The sequence below is a fragment of the Schistocerca americana genome, chromosome 1 (assembly GCF_021461395.2).
Source record: "Schistocerca americana isolate TAMUIC-IGC-003095 chromosome 1, iqSchAmer2.1, whole genome shotgun sequence".
Classification (NCBI taxonomy): domain Eukaryota; kingdom Metazoa; phylum Arthropoda; class Insecta; order Orthoptera; family Acrididae; genus Schistocerca; species Schistocerca americana.
The window spans coordinates 1,260,110,449-1,260,134,741 of record NC_060119.1 but is presented as its reverse complement, the minus strand read 5'-3'; the positions used below and the strand labels follow the sequence as shown (position 1 = coordinate 1,260,134,741).

The following is a 24,293-nucleotide window of genomic DNA, read 5'->3' as shown; positions in this document are numbered from 1 at the left end:
ATTACCACTTTAGTACTGGGGGGCAGTGTGGAGGGCAAAAATCGTAGAGGGAGACCAAGAGATGAATACACCAAGCAGATTCAGAAGGATGTAGGTAGCAGTAGGTACTGGTAGGTGAAGCTTGCGCAGGATAGAGTACCATGGAGAGCTGCATCAAACCAGTCTCAGGACTGAAGACCACAACAACAAATGAAGTTACTTTTGAGTCTGTCCGACATTAAACGGGAATTAAAAAAAGAAAAGAAAACAATTTCAATATCAGCTAACTTAGTGCGTGAAGCGCAAGTTAAGCCAATAACCAGATAAACTAAACAATTCACCGTAATTTAAAAGAGAGAAAAACAAAATTGAATCAATACATCCCACTGACAAATATCCATAAAAACCTTACGATACTACTCAAAAGAATACACTGAAGTGGAGAGCAGTCATTCACCCGACAGAACACTTCAAAATGAGTTCAATACACAGCTGCGTGCCCCAGAAATTAAATACACTTCACTTGACGAATAACAAATACTCATTAACATTCCGCCACTCCTGTTTTAACTGCAACAGGCGCTTATTCTGAAAGAACAATTTTTTTATATGTTTAAATTACACGATTAAGGAATTGCAAAAGATCTTTCCCCTTTCTAGGCGGAGGCTGAGCCAGAAACACAGAATGCCACAAAAAACACAGTTTTGCTGTGAAATCTTCCAGGACACCCGGAAGCAGTAACAGACGAGGGGTCGGCACCCACAAATAACACAGTAAGAGTCAGGCTGGGAGCGCATCCTACGAGAACTCGTTCGCACTATGCTCACTACAAACTGTAGACATTCCGGCCGAACATCCGCTTGCGGTGGCTGCCAGAAGGACGAAGCAACGAACAGGCCCACGCCGTGCTTCTTACACAGGCACCTCAATCTGTATAAACATTTAGGCCAACACCAACTCCGGAGTCCCCTCTCACTGCGATGCTTGGCACAGTTTATATTAAATGCCTTCCAGGCAACCAGTAACCGCCGCAGGTATTTCACGATTAGCTGACAGCCCCAGAGTAACAGACGTCACACATGTGCTTACGCTCGAGCCACAATTCCGCCAGTCTCACCGGCCGCCCCAAACCGACTGCCTCTCGCCGTCCCGCGCGTCCCAGCCGAAAACGCAAAGATGCTCATACCCGGGGACGCGCCAAAGATAACAAGCCTTCGCTGATGATCGACCAGCGATCTGGCTCAAGTGAGATACTGCGATCATTGGTGTCTTCATGTGTATTCACTCCAGTGTTTCAGTTGTTCTTTCTCTGTGCCTATCAGTCCTCCCGCAAATAAATCACATAATTTAGTGTTTCAGTTGCTTTCTCTCTGTGTCTAACAGTCCTCCCGAAAATACGTCACATAATTTACTACCTGACGTTTTCTGCGTGATCGTAGCTGTATTGTCAACCGAGCGATGTAGCGCAGCGGTTAGCACAGTGGACTCGCATTCGAAGGACGACGATTCAAATTCTCGTGCGGCCATCCAGATTTACGTTTCCCGTCATTTTCCTAATTCGCTTCACGCACATGCCGCTATGGTTCCTTTGAAAGGGCGCGGCCAATTTCCTTCCCCATCCCTCCCTAATCCGAGCTTGCACTCCGTCTCTAAAGATCTCATTGTGAATGGGACGATAAACACTAATATCCTCCTGCTCCGTTAACTGCATCGCTAAGAGGATGACGCATGTCAGCATAGACTTCCCGTTTTGCGTTCATGCTCCCACACTTGAACATCTGAACTGCTACCCAGGGGAAAATAAGCATCCATGGTTTGCTCTTGCCACATGAACTTAAGAGGTATTAGCCAACCTAAAAACATACTACTTCTAATAGCTATAATTATTAGTCTGCAAATGAGGTAAATATTGATGTAATGTTGTTTAGTAAACTATCCTCAGTCACCAATAAAAATATCTTTATCTATACCTGTAACATACCGTATACGCTTCATGAAACGACCACGAAGCGAAAATCGGAAAAATCTGGGCTCATGTGGAGTTTTAGCAACACTCGTGAATGGAACAGGAAAGAAGCGAAACGATCATGGTACAACAAGTACTCTCCACCACACATCGTTAGGTGGCAGCGGAATATTCACGTAGATGCAATTAGTAGTAGTAGTAGCTTTAGTCATCCATAGATCTCTTTTTACAAAGATATAGGACAGGTCGAAGTATTTACAAGTTTAGACCAATTTAAAATAAGCTAATTCGTATACACACAGATTTACAGACTTCTAGTTAGAGACAACCATTAGATTTACTCATGGTATACAATGCTTTTTTTAAAAAAATAACTTATTAAATAATGTAATACCATACTGAAAATTGATGGCATTAGTTTTCTTTATGTTCAATGTCACTTTATTGCTCATTAACCAATCATAAACTTCCTTGAGAGTTTCATTTGCTTTCTCGGCAAGGAGTTCTCTTGTTTTCTCAGTGACTATAATATTGATGTCACCAGCGAACAGAATTTTTTCACCACGAGTAACACTACTGGGAAAGTCATTGATGTATATCAGGAATAGTATTGGTCGTAATATGCTACCTTGCGGAATTCCTGTATTAATGTATTTTGGTTCTCATAAGTGTTTTACTACATGTTTAGATCTATTTGAAGTATGTGTTATCTCCACACATTGTACCCTATCTGCTAGATATGATAGAAACCAGTCATTACCTACCCGTCTTATTCCTAAAGCTTCTAATTTATTTAATAGAATTTTGCTGTCGACTGTATCAAACGCCTTAGAAGTATCCGAAAAAAATGCCTGTGACACACTCATCTTTATCAAGAGCATCAAGTATGAAACGTCCCCTTTCAACAATTATATATGACTGTCCTTAAACTGACACACAATATTTTGTTAGCGCAACGCAATCTGACTTTCAAAATTCCCTACAAAAGAATGGCCCTGACTAACATTAAACTATACCTTTCACAAATCACTTACCTCACAAAAATCTTCGCTGCTCAAGCTACTGCAATACAGCGAGTGCCACTACTGCCAGATAAATAAAAGATTCAAACTACGGAAGGCACTAACTACTGATAGGGATAGTTAGCAAATGAAAGATATTAGTAGAGAACAAACAATGTATTTACCTTGATATCATCATATATAAATATAGCAGTTCATGACAAATTACAAATCTCCACCATCTCTCACCCCACATCCACCACTGCTGGCGGCTCACCTCCAACTGCGCAACGCTACGCGCTGTTCACAGCCAGCTGCCTAACACTACAATGGCGAGTATTACAACAATGCAAAGCAGCCACAGACTGCACACAGCACAGCCAGTGATTTTCATATTGAGCGCTACGTAACGTTGCCAATAAGAAAACATAAACAGCCTACTTACATAGAGAAAACATAAACAGCCTACTTACATAGCCCCCATGCTCCCCACAAAAAATTTTACAAATATTTTTTTTGGGGCAGTGGCCAATAATGATTTGATAAAATTTTTCATAATTACAATAACAAAGAAATCAAATGCACACACTTATTGATACAATGTTGGTCAAAAGCTAAAATTTTCTCACAGTCCATAAAGATAGTCCTAATCATTCATCATAATAGTAATTACAGTTTTTTTTTCACAAAGTCTCATTAGTAATAGAAATTGCACACAGAAGTAGTGGATTTCCATGCAGTCTTGAAGAAGTAGCGTTGTCCTTCCAACGGAAAGACAGTGCTGACTCTTGACATGCTGACAGATAATGGGCCACAACAGAGCAAACCCACAGCAGAGTCATTCGAAGTTTTGAAGAATATTGGTAGGTAGGTCATCACAGAGCAGACCCACTGTAGTCCTGGTAGAGATTACGGTATTGGTGGGCCACCAGAGGTGCAGACCCACTGCAGTCCTTGTAGAAATAATGGTATTGATGGATCATCAAAGATGTAGACCCATTGTAGTCCTTGAAGAGATGATGGCCAGCAGCCATCTGTTGTGACTGTGCAGGTGCACAATCACCACTGAAGAGTCTTGCGGACAATGTAGCAAGTCCATAAACCACCACTTGTGCACTCACAAAGTTTTCGGAACTGCCCTTAGAACCAACAATGCTGTTATCCAGTCCCTTGCCGAATCATTAACACACGTGCAAACACTATCAGTCCCTACTTCTCACATATTGTCCATATACTATGACCAACAGAAACGTGTGCAGTGAAACGTTACTTAATTTGAAGAACTGGTGTCTGTACAATTATAAATTTACAACATGAAAATACAATTACAAAGGTACAAAATACATCATTAAAGAACATAACAATACAGATAACATTTGTAGTAACACAGGCTTTACAAAAGAATAGAAATAAACATATACATCAGTGCAATTATGACATGAGTACATACATAAAGGATCAGAGTAACTTTCGAAACATCAACTTCACACATGAGCATTAAACAGAACAGAATTAATAATGTCTAAACATCTTTACAAAGTAAATAACACATTATTAATGCCAATTATATTTGAGGATAACAGTATTCCTCATCATAGTGAATGTAGCTGAGTATGAGAAAAATTCTACAACATAAGTCTGCTGAGGTAAACATATAAAGACAGGAAGAACATATATATACAAGGGTACCCAAACACATAGTGGGATAACACAAAAACAAAGGACAGGGTTTGTTTCATTGCAGTATTTTGCAAACAAAACTTTCTTTGCTTCTTGGAGATCTCCCTTCATTCATCATTATTCCCAAAAGTCCTATCTAAGCCTGCCTTCTGTATTTTGTTCACATCCCCTGTCAAAAATAGTTTTTCTCTCTGCTTTCTGTATTCTGTTCACATCCTCTGTCAATAATAGTTTTTCTCCACTGTACAGTATCCTTTTTATTTTGACAGACCATTTTCTGATAGCTTCTCAATGCATTTCTTATAAATTTATAATAGTTAGTTTCTTATATAGTCTCCTCTTAAGCTAACTTAAATCTACTGAGCTCAGATACTAAACTAAGGGACGAGGCAATGCAGCAGCACATAACAAATTAACACAAACAGCAATGCAAAAAAATGGAAAATTGCAAAGCAAGCTACAGTAAATATAAATTACCAAGCAATGCAACATTACAACTAATATGAGCCAATGTACAGTAACAAGAAAAATAAGTCAGTAGTAAAATTAGCTTAACAGAGTAACACAATTTAAAATTCAGTAGCACTATGCCTGGCAAACAGCAGCAGCAAATATAAAAAATATAAAAAATATAAAACTTATATCTATACATGACAAAGCTCAAGCAGAAAAGATATTACAGTAAAAACAACAATGCAGATAAGGGAAGTGTATATTCACATCTTAATGTCTATGTAATTAAAGTGGTGCACCACAACAACTGATTGTAAAAAGAAATATTACCATGTACTTGAAAAGAAATTTATGTGTTACTGTTACTAGTTCCTTCTTATTGTTCTTTCCTTTCCAAGTGCTCCTTTTTTAAAGAATGTGGATCATAAAATAATTATTTAATAGATCTGTTGACAGAAAGTGTTCACATTAGCAAATGCATCTAAGTTTATTTTATAAAACTAATGCTGTAACACAGCTGGAAAACAGGTATCAAATGAAATAAGCAATTACACAAACCAAAGCATAAAAACATCATTCAATAGTCATGTGGCATTTCGTACGTCAGTAGCTCTCAACTCTCGTAGAAAGACCCTTGTCATAATCAGGTTTGCAGATGTAAGAATATTTCCCATCAATTCATAAGCATTGCAGTAATTAGCACAAAGTACGAGTAATCATATGTTTTCAGGTAATGAGCATGTAATATTTGCGATGCTTTCTACAAAGGAATGTCAATAGCAAGGTTAATGGAAGTAATGAGGGTGTCGCATTTGCAATATTTTCTCTAATGGAATGTCAATGGCGAGGATAAAGGCCTGCCTTTTTTCCTTTTTTTTTTCTACCTGTGCTTCCGGAAAGGCACACCCTAATGGCTTGTTCTCCAGGTGTTTGACACAGCTGCGTGCCCACAACGCATTACATGCAGGTGGTCACTTAACTTTCTTACAGAAATATTTACGACACCAGTTTCCGCTACAGTGACAGTCTCACATAAAAATATTTCACAGGTCAAGAATTAGCGTTGCAAATCTGTAGAAAGAAAATCCTATAAATATAAGTGTCCAAATAAAATATTCGTCAGTATTGTGATACAGTCACGCATTTACGCACATTTCATAACTCTTATAGTACGATTCTTGGTTTCCAACAACCTTTTCCACAAATCAGAGTCCCTAATCACTACTCATTACTCCTTACCTTTTTACACATACACGTATCCATCGACACTCGTCAATATTTCGTCATTATAAATATGAAGCATAATCAAATAACTCATATAGCCTCAGCCTATTAATCATAAACATACCTCAGCAGCATAATACACATCGTCGTCGTAAAAATAACATCATAACACCTCAGTCAAATCTCAAAATCGTCGTAGCTTCCTCCAATAATTAAAAAAATTCTCTGCTCATGTCAAAAGTGTCATCTGCCTCAAACGTACTTTAAAAATCATGAATCCATACCAAATACATCATTCAAAGCTCTCATAGTATCACAATGGTTCCGAAAAAATATGAACAGTTTACAAAGTACAGACAAAATACAGTTTCATAAGTGTGAAGTTACCCAACTGTGTAATTGCGTAAACATCTGTCACTGATGTATTAAAAAAAGGTTTATCTCTCAGTTACATGATCAGATAGCTGTGTAATTTGTGTGTTAGAGAAATATGGTACCGATATGTAAAGTTGTATAAGCAAATACCATATTAGCTAGGGTTCCTTGTGGTTGCCAAACACATGGTACACAAAGTAGGCGTATACCCCCCTGAGGATTAATGTAATTATACCCTCAGGTGTTACAGATTACAGCAATAGAATGAAATATATCACGGAAAACTTTCTTTGTAATTCAAAAATCTTGAAAAATAAATGGCTTAAGTACAAAATCTCTCAAATGCGTGTCCTGTAGCGCTAAATGTGCGTCTTGCTGTAAGATAATTCTGTGGAAGTGTCGTACTTATCGTCCTCCGAAAGCCAAGTTCTGCAGAAGTCAATGTACTTACCTCATGATAAACAAAAGTGAAATGCTTTATGTATAGATATCTTAGTTATTACGCTTATTGCCGTGATGAAGAAAGTACTGTACAGTAACGTATTGTTGTGCCACGAAAAAGGCTGTCTCATTGTTGCTATACCACAAAAGTTACTACAAAAACATGTTTTTCTTCCTAGAAGAATTCAGAAAAACTGTGCAGATATAAAACAGAAACACTGCAAAAGCAACATTGTAAATTGTCACTCATTAGTAGCGTCGTGATAAAATCGTGTAGCTGTCACATAAACTAACCACTGTGCCATCTGGTATCTCACTGAAAGTACTTTAAATCCAGAATATATTTTCAAGTAAACCAAAATGTTGCATTAAAATCACATTAGCAGTACTGGTAAATGTTCTAGGTATGTAAGCCTTATAGTCGTTCCATAATCGTGCAACTAACAAGCAAGAATGTACACACACAATAACACTGTGACGTCTGTTCACTATAACAATGCATTCGTCATTTCTGTTTAAGTAAGTTCTCTTGGTTCTTGATTGGATATTTAACTGCAATCATTGTTGTATGTTAACAGATTCTAAGTCTGACAATGCATATTAGTAATGTGAAGCGAAAAATTTTATGGCAAAGACTAAGTTAAAAAGCAGATTATCTTTCAATAAATGGTTTTACATGTGAAATGTGGTGTAAACCTTTACTCTTCCTAGTACGCAGAGTTTCAACCGGAACGCAATTATCATGCGGTATACGTCGATAAAGAATACTGGAATTTTTCTCAAGGTTAGCGTCTATGTTATTTTTCTCTGAGCCAGCCGGCGCACGCGACTGCCTGCTGTGCGAGTCATTGTCTGTCTCTTTGTTGGCGCGCGTCGTTATTGGGATTAGGAGACCTAACTTCTACAAATTCACCGTGACGAGAGGGCCCTGCTCTGTTTGAATCCCGCCAGTTCTGATGCAATTCAGGTCTGTCGTTATGTCGGTAGTTTCCGTAGTTTCTTCCTTGTCGGTCACGTGGTGGAGAATTTCTCCCTGAATCGTACTCCGCGCTGAACTGTTGCGTCTGAAGTTATTCTGTCTCCCTTGATAATAATTGTTTTGGTTCCCATATTGTCTGTTTCTCTGAGTGTCTCTGTGATAGTCATTACTACGGAAATGCGATCTTTCTCTGTAACTATTATCACTCTGCCAGCGGTTGTCGTATGGGTGGTGTCTATTTTGGTCACGATTTGCGTTGTAAGAATAGACCAGTCGTGTCCGGTTATTGTTTCTGTCGTCACGGAATTGTGACGGATGTGACCTGTAATTGTTGTGTTCCTGTTTCCGCATTCTGCGATTGTCAGTGTCAATTTTCAATTCTTGTAACAGTCCCTGAAAAGCTTCAATGTCGTCTTTGCAACGTCCTGCCAAAATAATGTGTCGTAAATGTTCAGGCAATTTGATTAAGCAAATGCGGATAAGTTCTGAGGGGCTGTATGGGTTTGACAGGTACTGATTCTTGTGCAACATGTCTTCAAAATATTTCATAAGACTGGAAAATTCAGATTGTTCGAAACGTTTCATCATTCTGATGCTTTGTTTTACTCGGTCTTGTGTGGCCTGAGACCAATATGCTGAGAGGAAGGCATGGTAAAACTCTCCTTCACTGTGGCAATCGTGAATGACCGACCGCATTCTTACAGCTGGTTCATTCTCTAAGTAGCCACACACAAATTCTAATCTGTGCTCTAATGACCAGTTGGGAGGAAAACAATGAGAGAATTGATGGAGCCATGCTTGTGGATGAATGTCGTTGCCAGAATTCTTAAATGTTTTGAATTTACGTGTAGTAATGAACAGCTTATAGTCAAAGTCATCATGTCGGCGAGTCGCATATCGGTCATTGTTACGTCGTTTCGGCGGTTCCATTTCAAAATTCGGTGCACCTTGCCAATTTCTTTCATAACTTCCGAAGTGTCCTGCGTTATTATTTTGTGGTTGTTCCGTATTTCTAAGTCCCTCTTCCCGTATTGGAGCGCGAGTGGCCTCTGAAATACGTAATTCTTGTATTACCTGAGTCAGCTGATCATGTACTTCCCGGATTTCTCTTTGGTGTTGCGTATTAATTTGATTCTGATTTTGTTTGAATTTCCTAATTTGTTCGCACTCTTCTGTGTCATTAAAGACTACCGGTTTTGTGTCGTTCAGATTATCATCTACCTTCGTAGATAAGTTAGTGAACTGATCCGAAAGTTCGGCTACTTTCTCCGATAGTGAACACATTTCCTCAATGTGTTTTTCTGAACCAAGTTTCAGATTGTCCATTTGTGTTGAAATCGAATCTACTGTGTTCTTTAAGTTTTCCTGAGTTTTTGCAAGTTGCGTAACCGAATCGGTAGATGCAACTGAGTCAAATTTAGCTTGCAAGGTCTCATGATTTTCATGAACAATAATTTGCAGTTCTTTTATGGCTGCTTCGTGATTCTGTAATGCCTTTTCATGCCGCGAAAAAATAGGTTGAAAATGCTCACAAATTTGAGTTTTTACGTCATTACAGACTTTTTGGCATTTCGATTCAATGTTATGTAACTCAGTAGTTAAATCTTCACGCGTTTGTTCAAGAGTTTGTTCCAATGAGTCTAACTTTTGAAGCTGTTGCTGTGTTTGTCTCTGATTTTGTTCCATTGTGTCTAACTTTTTAAGATTTTGTTCCACTGTGTCTAACTTTTTGAGATTTTGTTCCACTGTGTCTAACTGTTGCTGTGTTTGTCTCTGGTGTTGTTCCATTGTGTCTAACTTTTCAAGCTTTTGTCCCATTTGTTGCATTAATTGTAATAACAATGCACTGGTGTCTGAAACATGTTCCTCAGTGCTTTTCGGCAGTGAAGTTGCACCGGCAACATTCACATTTTGACAAGCGGAAAATGTGTCTTGACTCATTTGAGAAAACGGTGAGAACCCAAAACCTGAGTCTGCAGTATTTGCAATATTGTGTTCTGTCATTCCCGATTCCTGAGGCGAGCTGTTGCCGACCAATCGATCGATAACGCTTCCCTGTTCACTACCTGTTTCACTGTCTACACCATTGTTTGCCGCCCGCTCCATTTCCCTATGCGCAATTACCAAATTACTACTTTGAACATTAGTTAATTCATTACTCTGCGGCGCTAACACACTGCTTTCGTCTTCACTGTCATTTCTCAGTTTACTTTGGAGCCTAGTATTACGTTTTTCACACGCCATAATTGTCACAATATTTCACACGATAACACAGAAAAGCACAATTTGAAGAGCAAAATAAAATAACATAGCAATGGAAATAATGTCTACTTAATTGCCAGCGCAGCTGCGAAATACTTGGTGCAAATCTACATGCATGCCACAACTGTTTTACTGTACAACAATGAAAAACTACAGCTACAAAGGAAATTCTCTCTATGATTACGCGCTATCAATAAACAAAATCTACACTAATTACACAAACTACAAGAAAAAAATCAGAAGATTCCAGTGAGGTATCCTCGGCTAAGGGTCGACATATGAAACGTCCCCTTTGAACATTTATACATGACTGTCCTTAAACTGACACACAATATTTTGTTAGCGCAACGCAATCTGACTTTCAAAATTCCCTACAAAAGAATGGCCCTGACTAACATTAAATTATACCTTTCACAAATCACTTACCTCACAAAAATCTTCGCTGCTCAAGCTACTGCAATACAGCGAGTGCCACTACTGCCAGCTAAATAAAAGATTCAAACTACGGAAGGCACTAACTACTGATAGGGATAGTTAGCAAATGAAAGATATTAGTAGAGAACAAACAATGTATTTACCTTGATATCATCATATATAAATATAGCAGTTCATGACAAATTACAAATCTCCGCCATCTCTCTCCCCACATCCACCACTGCTGGCGGCTCACCTCCAACTGCGCAACGCTACGCGCTGTTCGCAGCCAGTTGCCTAACACTACAATGGCGAGTATTACAACAATGCAAAGCAGCCACAGACTGCACACAGCACAGCCAGTGATTTTCATATTGAGCGCTACGTAACGTTGCCAATAAGAAAACATAAACAGCCTACTTACATAGAGAAAACATAAACAGCCTACTTACAAGTACAACTTTCGTGAATTTTACTATGGCTGACTCCGTATTTTTGCCAAACTGTGATTTGCTTAAAAGATTGTATTTATTCAGGTAATTCATTAATCTGTCTTTCATAAGTCCTTCTATTATTTTTGAGAATGCTGACAGCAGGGAAATGGGCCAATAATTTTCTATGTCTTCTGCATTACCTTTGTTAAGCAAACGCACCACTGTAGCCTGTTTTAAGTGCTCTGGAAATGTCCCTGATGTGAAGGATTCATTTATTACATTTGTTAAGGGGCCTTGTATAATCCATATACATTGTTTCAGTACACACATTGGTACCTTATCTAAGCCTACTGACTTTTTATTTTTTAGTTTTTGAACACTTTTATTGACTTCATTCTCTGTGGTTGGAAGTAACATCACTATATTTAGTGAAACATTATTTACAGGTGTTATATTTGTTTTGGGGAATTTTTGCTGTAACTTATCTGCAATACTTGAAAAATGCTCGTTTACGTAGTTTCCTATGTGTTGTGGATCATTTATTACATTATCCCTCTTCCTTATCAGTATGTTATTCTCCGTTTGTAGACTACACATGAAGAATAAAGCTGTAGCATGTTGATAATATTCGTTTTATTTTAAAAGCTTTAAAAGTTTTCGCATAAAAAATTCGGAGGCATTACTTTTCGTCACACCCTACTATATAAGTATGTGAGTTTTTAACACAAGCAGTACTTAGCAAACGTATTCAGAATTTTGGGTTTGCATTATATATAAACCCAGCAGAGCTGTTATACTACCAGAGCTTTCGAAACGTAACGATTATGAGAGTTTCAGTTTTCATTTCAGTAATACAACAATGACTTTCCCAGTAGTGTTACTCACAGTGAAAAAATTCTCTTCGTTGAAGACAGCAATATTATAGTCACTGAGAAAGCAACAGAACTCCTTGCCGAGAAAGCAAATGAAACTCTGAGGAAGTTTATGATTGGTTAATAAGCAATAAAGTGACATTGAACATAAAGAATACTAATGCCATGAATTTCAGTTTGAAGAGGAAAAATGACAATGTTAAATTAAATGTAGATGGCACCTCTATAGACTGCGTAATAAATGCCAAATTTCTAGGAATGAATATTGATTCTCAGCTGAAGTGGTGTGAACACACATAGGTACTTGCAAACATGCAAACCGAATGTCATCAGTATTATGCCCTTAGCATCCTATCATCAGTGTGTACATGCTGTGAGTTTTAGTTACATATTATTCATATGTACCCTCAGTTCGAGGCTACGGCATTCTTTTTTGAGGAACAAACGCACAAAATGTGATCACAAATTTCAAACTCCTGAAAAGAACCATAAGAATCATAACCAAAAATGGTAGTCGAGCTCATTGTAAGGATCTGTTCAAAACACTGGGGATTTTAACTGTTCTGTGTGAATACATTTACCAGTCACTTGTACACAACAAAAATAAGAACAGCCCTGTCCATGACGATAAAACAAGAGACACAACTTACGTTTACCAAGAAAAAATAAACATAAAACTCAAAATAGCATTTTCTACCAAGGAATAAAACTGTACAATAAATTCCCAAAAGAGATGAAAGAAATTGCAAAAATACACTCATTTAAAAAGCCTGCTAAAGAGAACCTGTTACATAATACATGTTATACACTGAAGGATTATTTAGATAAAACAGAGTAGGAGTTTGATAAAAAATATTATACAAATAATAATAATAATAATAATAATAATAATGATTGTAAAACGTCCAACATCCCATACATCACCTTCACTTTATGTTTTTTCCTTCTTTTTTTCTTTTCTAGAAATACTTACCCCCAAGCTATGCATAGCACAATACTAACACCTTTTCCTCTCTTGTACAGGTGGAGTAAATCTAATGATCGTCTCTAACTAGAAGTCTGTAAATATATGAGTATACGAGCTAGCTCATTTTAAATTGGTCTAAACTTGTAAATACTTTGACATGTTCTATATCCCTGTAAAAAGAGATCTACGGATGAATAAAGCTGATACTGCTACTACTACTTCTACTCCTACTACTAGATTTTGCAGAACTCTGGCGCTACAGGGCTCCGAATTGCAGCGTGCATCATGACGGTGTGTGGCGTAACTATGACGCTACCTGAGAACAAGTGTGCTGTAATCAAGTTTCCAATTCGAAGGGTTCAGCTACAGATGGAGCATATTTTCCTTGAGCACAACAAAGGTCACCATCCGATTTGGATCTGTTTCGAAAACCTAAACAGCCCTTTCGAAGACTTTACTTTGATGGTGATGAAGCGGTGCAACCAGAGATGACGTTGTGACACCGTCAACGAAGTCAAACATCAGGTTTTGTTTCCGCTAGGAACAGCGTGCGCCGCGACCGTATTAATAAGATCGAAGACACGAGGCATGGCAGCAGTTTTACGAGTAATCTGTTTATTGCAGATTGATTTCAGCTAATATGTAGCTGTCTTTAGTGCAGTTATATCCAAGTCAAAACGACTCATCGCACATGGTACTACACTGACTGTTATCTGTAACGTGTGTGTAATACCATGTGTGACTTTATTTACGTTGATTCATCGTGACTTGGATGTGATTGCACTGAAGATAGCTACACAGTAGCGAAATCGATATGCAGTGTCCTGGAAGCCGAACGTTCTACAGTGACGTTATCCATTTGGCAGAAATGTTTTCGTCGCCAAGGGCACTATGTTGAAAAATAAAAATGTAGACACGAAGACTAATGGTGCAGAATGCTAATAAAATTTGTTTTATTTAAAGATAGTTAAGAGTTACTTTTCAACACGCTTTCGCTCCACCATGTGAATACTCCTGAAAACACTCACTGTTGTCCGCCTCTGGAAAACCATCAGCAGTGCTTTATTAAAATACTCTACCTGATAAAAAGCGTCTGAATACACAAATCTGAGACTGACCACCAGATGTCACAGAGGTGGACACACCAGTGTGAAATAAGACCGTTCAGCTGGAAACCAAGAACTACAGAACGGGCAGCAGGAGGAATGGAACACCAGGAGAGGTCAGTCACTTCCTACGTGAACTAGTCATTGGATGTAACACGAGTAACAAATCCAGCAGAGACATTTCGACCCTTGCAACGTTACCCAACTCGCCAGTTGGTGATGTGATTGTGAAACGGAAACACGAAGGAACAACCACAACTAACCAACGACCAGGCAAACATCATGTACTGCCAGACAGATGCCATCGAGTACTGGTTGTGAAACATCGTATGAACCCAGAGGAAGGAAACACTCGCGAGTTCCAAAGTGCTACCATGAATCCGGATAGCACAACGACAGTGCGTTTGGAGTTAAAAATAATCGGCTACAATGGTGGAGCACTTCGTCACAAGGTGCACACCGCTGCAGTCAGTACTAAACGACGCTTGAGGTGGTGTAAAGAGCGAGGCCATTGGGCAGCGAATTAGAGGAAATGTGTGATTTCGAGTGATGAATCGCGCTGTACCTTGTGGCAATCTGATGGAGGGGTTTGGGTTTGACGAGTCTCTGGAGAACGTTATCTGTGCCCTCGAGTGTAGTGCCAACGGTGAAGTACGAAGTACATCTACATCTGCATCTACATACATACTCCGGAATCCACCATACGGTGCGTGGCGGGGGGTACCTCGTACCACAACTAGCATTTTCTCTCCCTGTTCCACTCCCAAACAGAACGAGGGAAAAATGACTGCCTATATCCATCTGTACGAGCCCTAATCTCTCTTATCTTATCTTTGTGGTCTTTCCGCGAAATATAAGTTGGCGGCAGTAAAACTGTACTGCAGTCAGCCTCAAATGCTGGTTCTCTAAAGTTCCTCAGTAGCGATTCACGAAAAGAACGCCTCCTTTCCTCCAGAGACTCCCACCCGTGTTCCTGAAGCATTTCCGTAACTCTCGCGTGATGATCAAACCTACGCGTAACAAATCTAGCAGCCCGCCTCTGAATTGCTTCTATGTCCTCCCTCAATCCGACCTGATAGGGATCCCAAACGCTCGAGCAGTACTCAAGACTAGGTCGTATTAGTGTTTTATAAGCAACCTCCTTTAAAGATGAACCACATCTTCCCAAAATTCTACCAATGAACCGAAGACGCCTATCCGCCTTCCCCACAACTCCCATTACATGCTTGTCCCACTTCATATCGCTCTGCAGTGTTACGCCCAAATATTTAATCGACGTGACTGTGTCAAGCGCTGCATTACTAATGGAGTATTCAAACATTACGGGATTGTTTTTCCTATTCATCTGCATTAATTTACATTTATCTATATTTAGAGTTAGCTGCCATTCCTTACACCAATCACAAATCCTGTCCAAGTCATCTTGTATCCTCCTACAGTCACTCAACGACGACTCCTTCCCGTACACCACAGCATCATCAGCAAACAGCCGCACATTGCTATCCACCCTATCCAAAAGATCATTTATGTAGATAGAAGACAACAGCGGACCTACCACACATCCCTGGGGCACTCCAGATGATACCCTCACCTCCGATGAACACTCACCATCGAGGACAACCTACTGAGTTCTATTACTTAAGAAGTCTTCGAGCCACTCACATATTTGGGAACCAATCCATATGCTCGTACCTTAGTTAGGAGTCTGCAGTGGGGCATCCAGTCAGACGCTTTCCGGAAGTCAAGGAATATGGCATCCGTCTGATACCCTTCATCCATGGTTCGCAAGATATCATGTGAAAAAAGGGCGAGTTGCGTTTCGCAGGAGCGATGCTTTCTAAAGCGGTGCATGGTCATACTTACCTCCGAATCTTTGAGCATGGTAAAACCACCGGCTAACGTTATTGTGGCCCTGTAGTCTTTTCCCATGTTCGTCTTTCCAGGTGTGCATTCAGTTTTATGGATGACACTGCAAGGCCGCATCGAACTGCGCAAGCAAAGGGAGTTCTCCAACTTAAATCCCATCGAGCACTTGTCTGATGCTTGGGGCGACGCACTGCAGTACGTTCACATGTTCCAGTGAGCGTCCAGCAGCTGTCAAGCGCACTGTCGGGGGACTGGAATGTCCAGCCACCGGGTCGCCTTACTGACCTCGGGGCCGGCGTGGGAGGATATCGAAAAGCGTGCGTTACCATCTGTGGCGATAGCACATCCTATCGAAAACCATGTTCCACCTTCTGTAATGTCATGGAGGTCATCATTAATGGAGCTGACTTTGAATAAAAGTTTTAAAGAAATTTTCCGCACCAGTTGTACTTTTCTTTTTATTTGAAGCCATGACCGTTTTCGGCCCCCAAGTCCATTACGTAGTGGTATCTACATAGTATCAAACAGCAGAGTATAACAGAATTATTCAATGGTGGCAATAAGCGTCATCAACAACAATTCAGATGCATAAATGTTCAAAAACAGTTCGAACACACGCTTTATAATAAGAGTAAGTCAACCGAATGTAGTGTGAATTCATGTGTTATTAAACTGGATATACAGCGTGATTATAATTAAAGTTGAACTTTGAAACCGCTGTATAAATAACACAACGCTCAGAATGATGTCAAATTGCAACGTAATGTTAGTCGAGAAGGGGGAAAACGTACGACAGAAGGAAGATAAATAGATAAAAAAAGTAGCAATTGATGGCACTGTAAGCATCATAATTTAATAGTGGTCGACTACAAATCACAAATGAATCACACAACAATGTCTAAGGTGTACGTTTGACGTTAACCAAACTGTACTACTCAGTGTGCATGAGTGTACAGGTGTGATACTGTTAGTTACGTAAGACCATCCACCATGGCGAGGTAATATCACATCGGATGGGAAAGATTGGTTTTTAATTGTCCTAAGGCCAAAAACCGCATAAAAAGCATCACTCACATCGGTTTTAATTGCACTGAGGCCAAACTCCTCATAAAAACATCAATCAAATCGGTTTTTAAGTGTCCTGAGGCCAGAAACAGTATAAAAAGCATGAATCACATGGTTTTTTTTATTTTCTTGAGGGCAAATACTGCACAAAAGGATCAATCAAAATCAAATTGGGTTCTCAATTCCCGTGTGACTCGCGCAAAACTTGTTCAATACGCTGTCCACCATTTTCTGCAACAAGCTGAAATCGAGAAACAGCATGTTCCACAGCTGATCGAAGTGTTCCCTCGGTCCCGTTCAGAATGTGTTGCGCAATGCGTGCCTTCAGTGCAGCTAAGTTTGCAATCGGAACACTGAATACAGCATCTTTCAGATAGCCCCACAGCCAAAAGTCACACGGAGGTGAGGTCAGGTGATCGGGACAGCCACGCTGTAGGGAAATGGCGGCTGATAATTCTAGCAATTCCGAAATGGCGCTTCAGCAGCTGCTTAATTGGATTTGCAATGTGTGGAGGTCCACAATCTTGCATAAAAATGATCCCATCCACACATCCGCGCTGTTGGAGAGCTGGAATGACGTGGCTGCGCAGAAGATACTCATAGCGCTTACCAGTGACGGAACAGGTAACAGGACCGGAAGCACCTGTCTCTTGGAAAACTATGGCCCTGTGATAAATGATGCCGTAGACCCGGACCACACAGTGGCCTTTTCAGGATGAAGTGGTTCTGGTTGATTTGCGTGTGGATTTTCCATTGCCCATATTCGACAGTTCTGTGTATTCAGAAATCCTGTCAGATGGAAGTGGGCTTCGTCTGTCCACAAAATCTTCCAGGCCAATTATTGTCCACTTCCAGGCGAGCAAGAAATTCTAAAGCAAAGGTCTGTCTTGCTATCAGGTCCACAGGAAACAGCTCGTGCACATAGGTAATTTTGAATCGACAGCAAACAAGGACGTTTCGTAAGATTTTACGCACTTTGCTCACGGGTATGTCCAACGTTCGGGCAATTCTCTGTTCACCAGAGGTTTGCACACCACCACTCGTCTCCTCCTGCATTGCTGTGGCCACTGCTTCCACTGACGTCGAATCAATTCATTTCCTCCTTCTACCAGGTTGCACACCAAAAGAACCCGTCTTCTCGAATTTCCAAATCATTTTCTCCAGACCCACGGCAGTCATCGGACCAACACCTTTTTTCAAACCCTACAGTGTCCGGAACTTCTGCAGAGCAACATGTGCACAGTCATCATTCTTATAACGCAACTTTACAAGCAGAGCGCTATCCTGCCTTGAGACAGTCATGGCGAACGTCGCAGACGCGAAAGGAGGAAAAGCCGTGTAGCCGGCGTGTTTGTACCAACTTCAATGTGTCGTGCACCATCTATTGAGCAATTTTCACACTATTTGTTTTCTTCTGCCATACGGTTTCCCCCTTCTCCGATAATATCCCGTTGCCATTTGACGCCATTCTGACCAGTGGTGTTATTTCTACAATTTTTGAAAGTTTAACTTTAATTACAATCGCCCTATACGTTCACAGACAAAAAAAGCGAAACAAAAATGACGTAACACGAAGATATTATCGAAATGCGACGGGAATAGGTAGATGTGGTACACTTGTACAAACAAACATATGATTATAATGTCAGAAAAACTGGACGAATTATTCAAGAGAATGAGTTTCACAGATTGAACAAGTCGATTAAGAGTGTTTGCACCTCTGCCCCCTGTGCGCACGTTATTCGGCTTAGTATTGATTGATAGAGTTGTTGGTTTCCTCCTGGGTGATATTGTGCCAAATTCTATCCGACTGGGCGTTAGGTCGTCAAAATCCCGAATTTGTTGCAGTACCCTGCCCATAAAGTTCCGAACCCTCTCGACTGGGGAGAGATCCGAAGACGTTTCTGGCCAAGGAAGGGTTTTGCAAGCAAGAAGATAAGCAGTAGAAACTCTCGCCGTATGCAGACGGGCATTATCTTGCTGCCATGATGGATTATCATTAAGGGCAACAAAACGGGGCGCATAACATTGGCAGTGTACCACTGTACTGTAAGGGCTCCTGCTATGAAAAGGAATGGAACCCCAGACCATTATTCCCAGCTGTCCGGCCGTATGGCGGTCTACTGTCAGGTTGGGGTCCCACCACTGTTCCAGACATCTCCAGACACGTCTGCGCTGCTCATAGGGGCTTAATTCGAAGTGGGAGTCATCACTGGAGGCAACAGTACGCCAGGAAATGAGATTCCAGGACGAAGACGTATCTGGAAACGCCCCACACAGGAGTAGGATACCAATCTGTCTGTCACCCACCATAAAGCGCATCTGGAATGTTAGTTACTGGCTGATATGTCACAGTTTTTTCAATGTATCACTCGCCATTTTGGAAGAAAGTAGAGAATGCTGCATTGTACTTCACAATTTTGTTTGCGGTGGATACGGAGTAAAATATAAAGACATGTTTAAGTGTGATGGTTTTAAATATGGAGACTGTCTCGTTTAGAAAATAAAATCTCGAGTGCAGCGACACTATTCCTTTTTAATTTAACAGAAACATCCGGCAGCACTACTGTAGAACCCTAGAGGTAGTATTCTGCATCGAAGAAGAAAATTTTTACACATTGTTGTCACTTACCACAGAAAGAGCTGCTGTAGAATGTATCACTTTCATACGTTTGTGGGGAAGATACTTTCGCACAGATTAGTCAAAATTTATCACAAACATTATCTATCATTTTTTTCTTCTTCAGCCATGACTTCCTACAATGCTCTCAGCAGGAAAGTTTCCCTGTCGAAGTTGCGCGTTTTGCGGGGTCCCGGTTGGCTAGCGCCCTCTTGTGATGTGGGGACTCGGTCGGGGCAGTGACAGAGGCTTGGCTGGCGGCAGTGGTAGAGGGAAGACAGAAGACCATGGAGCATTGCGAGTAGTCAGTCGGCGCTTGGTGTACTGTGAGGACGCACGGTGTTGACATTCCGGCGCCTGGGTCTGGTGGCGAGCGGAACCGGAATGCGGTCAACACAGGCTCTGTTTAAAGAGTCGTGTCTGTCTGGAATCTTGAGAAGAGAGCTGGAGTTTACCCTGGAATGCATGTTGAGGGCGAACTCCCGGACTAACTTTATACGGTGAGTCATTTTGTGGTGGAACTTTGGATGTCATTGTCCCGTGTTGCCACTCTGATTTTCGCTAGTCATTGCCGGCCGCGGTGGCCGAGCGGTTCTAGGCGCTACAGTCTGGAACCGCGCGACCACTACGGTCACAGGTTCGAATCCTGCCTCGGGTATGGATGTGTGTGATGTCCTTAGGTTAGTTAGGCTTAAGTAGTTCTAAGTTCTAGGGGACTAATGACCTCAGAAGAAAAGTCCCATAGTGCTCAGAGCCATTTGAACCATTTGAACCATTCGCTAGTCATTACTTAAACCACTTCGACGTGGGTCCGGGATACTTGGTATTGCAAGTCCTCGTAAATGCGCTGTGCCCTGGTTCTGTTGCATTACAAGTGCGGCCGATATTCGACGATTCCTTTTTTAATTGTTGTTGTTGTGGTCTTCAGTCCTGAGACTGGTTTGATGCAGCTCTCCATGCTACTCTATCCTGTGCAAGCTTCTTTTTTAATTATTGTTGTTAATATGTTAAGTGGTCAATTTTATGAATGATAGTTTATTCAGCCACAAATCTAAATTGGAATTTCCAGCTTCCTTGTTGTTGGCAACTATAATAATTCTGCACCGTCAAACGGTGATTTGGTATGTAAGGTTGTGTGCGGATTGTCTGGTCATTAACTTCTTGAACTAGTTATGGTTTATGAACTTATCAAGTGAGATTCCACGTCATTGGAGATTTGTAATGAACTATTACTTTCAGAATGAGATTTTCAACCCGCGGAGTGTGCGCTGATATGAAACTTCCTGACAGATTAAAACTGTGGGCCGGACCGACACTCGAACTCGGGACCTTTGCAAATGTCACGGCACACAGTTTTCATCTGCCAGGAAGTTTCAACTATTGCTTTAATAGTAACTGCGATTGCCACACTATAACGATTAACATTACTTCCTGTATTTGGTACTATCCATTGCTTGGCTGTTGGTTTTAATATTTTAGTGAACTGTGTATTAATACTGGGTTTGTGTGTTCTAGAAGCCGTTGGTGTCACCTGAGCTCTCGAGCACGGAATTCAGAGGCGCGGCCGATGTGTACGCCAAACGTCGAGAATGTGCTGATTGCTGTGTACACCTTTCAGGCTATCACATCATATTGCCGAATGTTTTCCGTAATAGTTAATTCACGTATTTATGAGATCTTGCTATTTCAGTATTTTCCTGAACCTAATAGCTTATACAAGTTGTTATGTTTCATATTCAAAAGGCCTGATAATTGACTAGTGAGCTCAGATCTGTAATTATGCTAAGTTTATATTTCTGTAAAGTAATTTTTTGTTAAAGTTGGGGCCATAAGTCTGTTTTTCTTTAAATTTTTAAAATTATTCTCATTGGTTTTATAAAGTTGAACAATCGGCGTATATCACCGCGATTTGCAAATACTAATTAATCATTGTGTTGTTACTAGTACTCTGTCTTAATTAACGTGGTGAAAATAAATTTTTGTTTCCTCAACTGGGGCCAGCATTCCACTGCAAGCAGCCCAGGCGCCCTGCTCAGCAACCCTGTATCTTACCACTTCTGTTCAAGAAAATTGTCAAACTTCCTGTTACATTACTTACATTTAACATTCCAAGCTTCACGCTTATTAAATTTGCTCCTTTCATATACGAAAGATCCTCACAGCACTGGCGTTCTTTGCAATTCCGCAACGGAGCTCTTAACTTGGAACACAGTCTGTATCTCCTCTATCATCTGTCGCGAAGAGAAAATTTTTAAAATACTGCACATGAATAATAGACGGTGCGCAGAGAGCAAAAACAATAGAGCTGTTGACTTCACAATCTGTACCAAAATCGAGCAAGAAGGGCGAAATAATGACACCTGCGTATGGCAGCGAGCTGCTCCCTGCCCATCCAGCCTGGAGACCGTGCGAAGCGGGTAGCGGCGATCACCCACCGAACGAACTTGAGGAACCGTTTGCAGTTCCGTGAGCCTGTCTCGATGGAATAGATGGCCTTCAAGTCAAGCTGGACAGAACATGTCTTTGAATTTGCATCGATAAACAACCATTTTTGAAGGACATGTCTTAGACTCCCCTAAAAAAACTAGTTTTAGCACCAGAAAATAAGTCACTGGCGCTATAAAAAATCATAAGGTTAATCTTTCGCCAGTGCGCGGAGCTGCTCATCGAACAATGGAACTAAGGTTGAAATTCCAATGGATAGACAGTTGGTGTATTGACATGAAACTTTTCTGGGTACGGTACCGCGTCATATTATAAAAAAGGTATTACCGGTGAAACCAACGCTTGGACCACAATTACAGTGGCCTTCTTCTGGGTTTCCTGTTGAGTTTTTGCTGTCCTGACTCACTAATATTTTGTCACGACTACTCACTGAGCATGACATTACATCATACTAAGAAAAATAGTTGATGTAATAGGCCGAGTTGGAACGAATGGGACTTGTATTGTAAGAGTTACTGCGGTAGAGGGAGTGGGGATCTGCTGTTGTCTGTTGCTTCTTGCACTGTGTGCCATGATCGGTAGTCGTTGGCGAATGAGGCGTGGGCTCCAGTTTTCCTCCTGCTGCACGCAGACCACCCGGTGACAATTACTCGCCGATAACGTTCGTGTATCGTGTTGTTAGTGCGGCCTGTTTGGCTCTGATGGCACAGCCAGGATGGGACAAGCCTGAGTCCATCCTCTGCATTGGTGTTCTTAGGTTGTTTTAATATTTCGATTGCTTCTTTAATCTTTCATTTCACCATCCCTCGTTGCTTGGCAAGTACGCAGGGTTCGTTGAATTTTATTTCGTTGCGTCAGTCTTTCTGCTGTAAATTCCAGAATGAGATTTTCACTCTGCAGCGAAGTGTGGGCTGATATGAAACTTCCTGGCAGATTAAAACTGTGCGCCCGACCGAGACTCGAACTCGGGACCTTTGCCTTTCGCGGGCAAGTGCTCTACCAACTGAGCTACCGAAGCACGACTCACGCCCGGTACTCACAGTTTTACTTCTGCCAGTATCTCGTTTCCCACCTTCCAAATGCTGTGAGTACCGGGCGTGAGTCGTGCTTCGGTAGCTCAGTTGGTAGAGCACTTGCCCGCGAAAGGCAAAGGTCCCGAGTTCGAGTCTCGGTCGGGCACACAGTTTTAATCGGCTTGTAAATTACTTATTCACATCCTGTTTAGATCACAGACCACCTTCAAAGGGATATTTTTTATTTTTTTTATTTTTGAGCGGCAACATGACGTGGCAGTCATGCCTTTAGATATGAATGAACTACATTGTCGAATCAAAAACGTAACAAACGTTTCACAAAGATACTCCTACTTTAGGAATGGCTCAATCAACAACGAGTGAAATACTCAGCGTTGCCAACGTAAGAAAGAATTCCCACTGTGACCTAAACCGGCTGTGAATAAATAATTTACTAGACACGGCTGTGTGCATCATGTATTTTTCCAAATATATGGATACTGTTAATAGTCGCCTGAAAAAAACGTTCACTGCAGATTTGTTGTGTGCTCAACTCGAATGTAGCGATCGAGCTCCCATATGCGGGTTGCTACTGCCCTCCCGGCTTCGCCACTGTATACTTCTCGACTCTCACATGATATATTATACACGCCTGCAGTGTGGATAGCATCTACGTTGTCCTTTCTGGTACCTAGCACATCTAGGATTTTGCGGCTGCTGCAGAAGCAGCCGTATCTGGGCAGTAACAATAGTCAATGTGTTTACCAATCCTGTGAGCGATATTCTTCACATAAGATAAACGCACTGCTGGCTGAAGTTTGTTGGTTTCCCGCCAATCTTGCTTTCTTTCGTTCATTGCGATCGCTGGATGGATCGATTTATGCCTATAACCATTGGTCAAGAACATTCAAAATGGTTCAAATGGCTCTAAGCACTATGGGACTTAACATCTAAGGTCATCGGTCCCCTAGACTTAGAACTACTTAAACCTAACTAACCTAAGGACATCACACACATCCATGCCCGAGGCACAATTCGAACCTGCGACCGTTGCGATCGCACGGTTCCAGACTGTAGCGCCTATAACCGCTCAGCCACTCCGGCCGGCTTTCGGGAACATAGCTGACACC

At 41.0% G+C, this 24,293-nt stretch overlaps 1 non-coding gene across 1 annotated transcript; it reads right to left on the bottom strand.

The window, feature by feature from the left end:
- Positions 1–23,093: 23,093 nt before the first annotated feature.
- Trnas-cga lies at positions 23,094–23,168 on the bottom strand. The gene has a single exon. It is a non-coding gene; the product is annotated as a tRNA-Ser (tRNA).
- Positions 23,169–24,293: the final 1,125 nt, after the last annotated feature.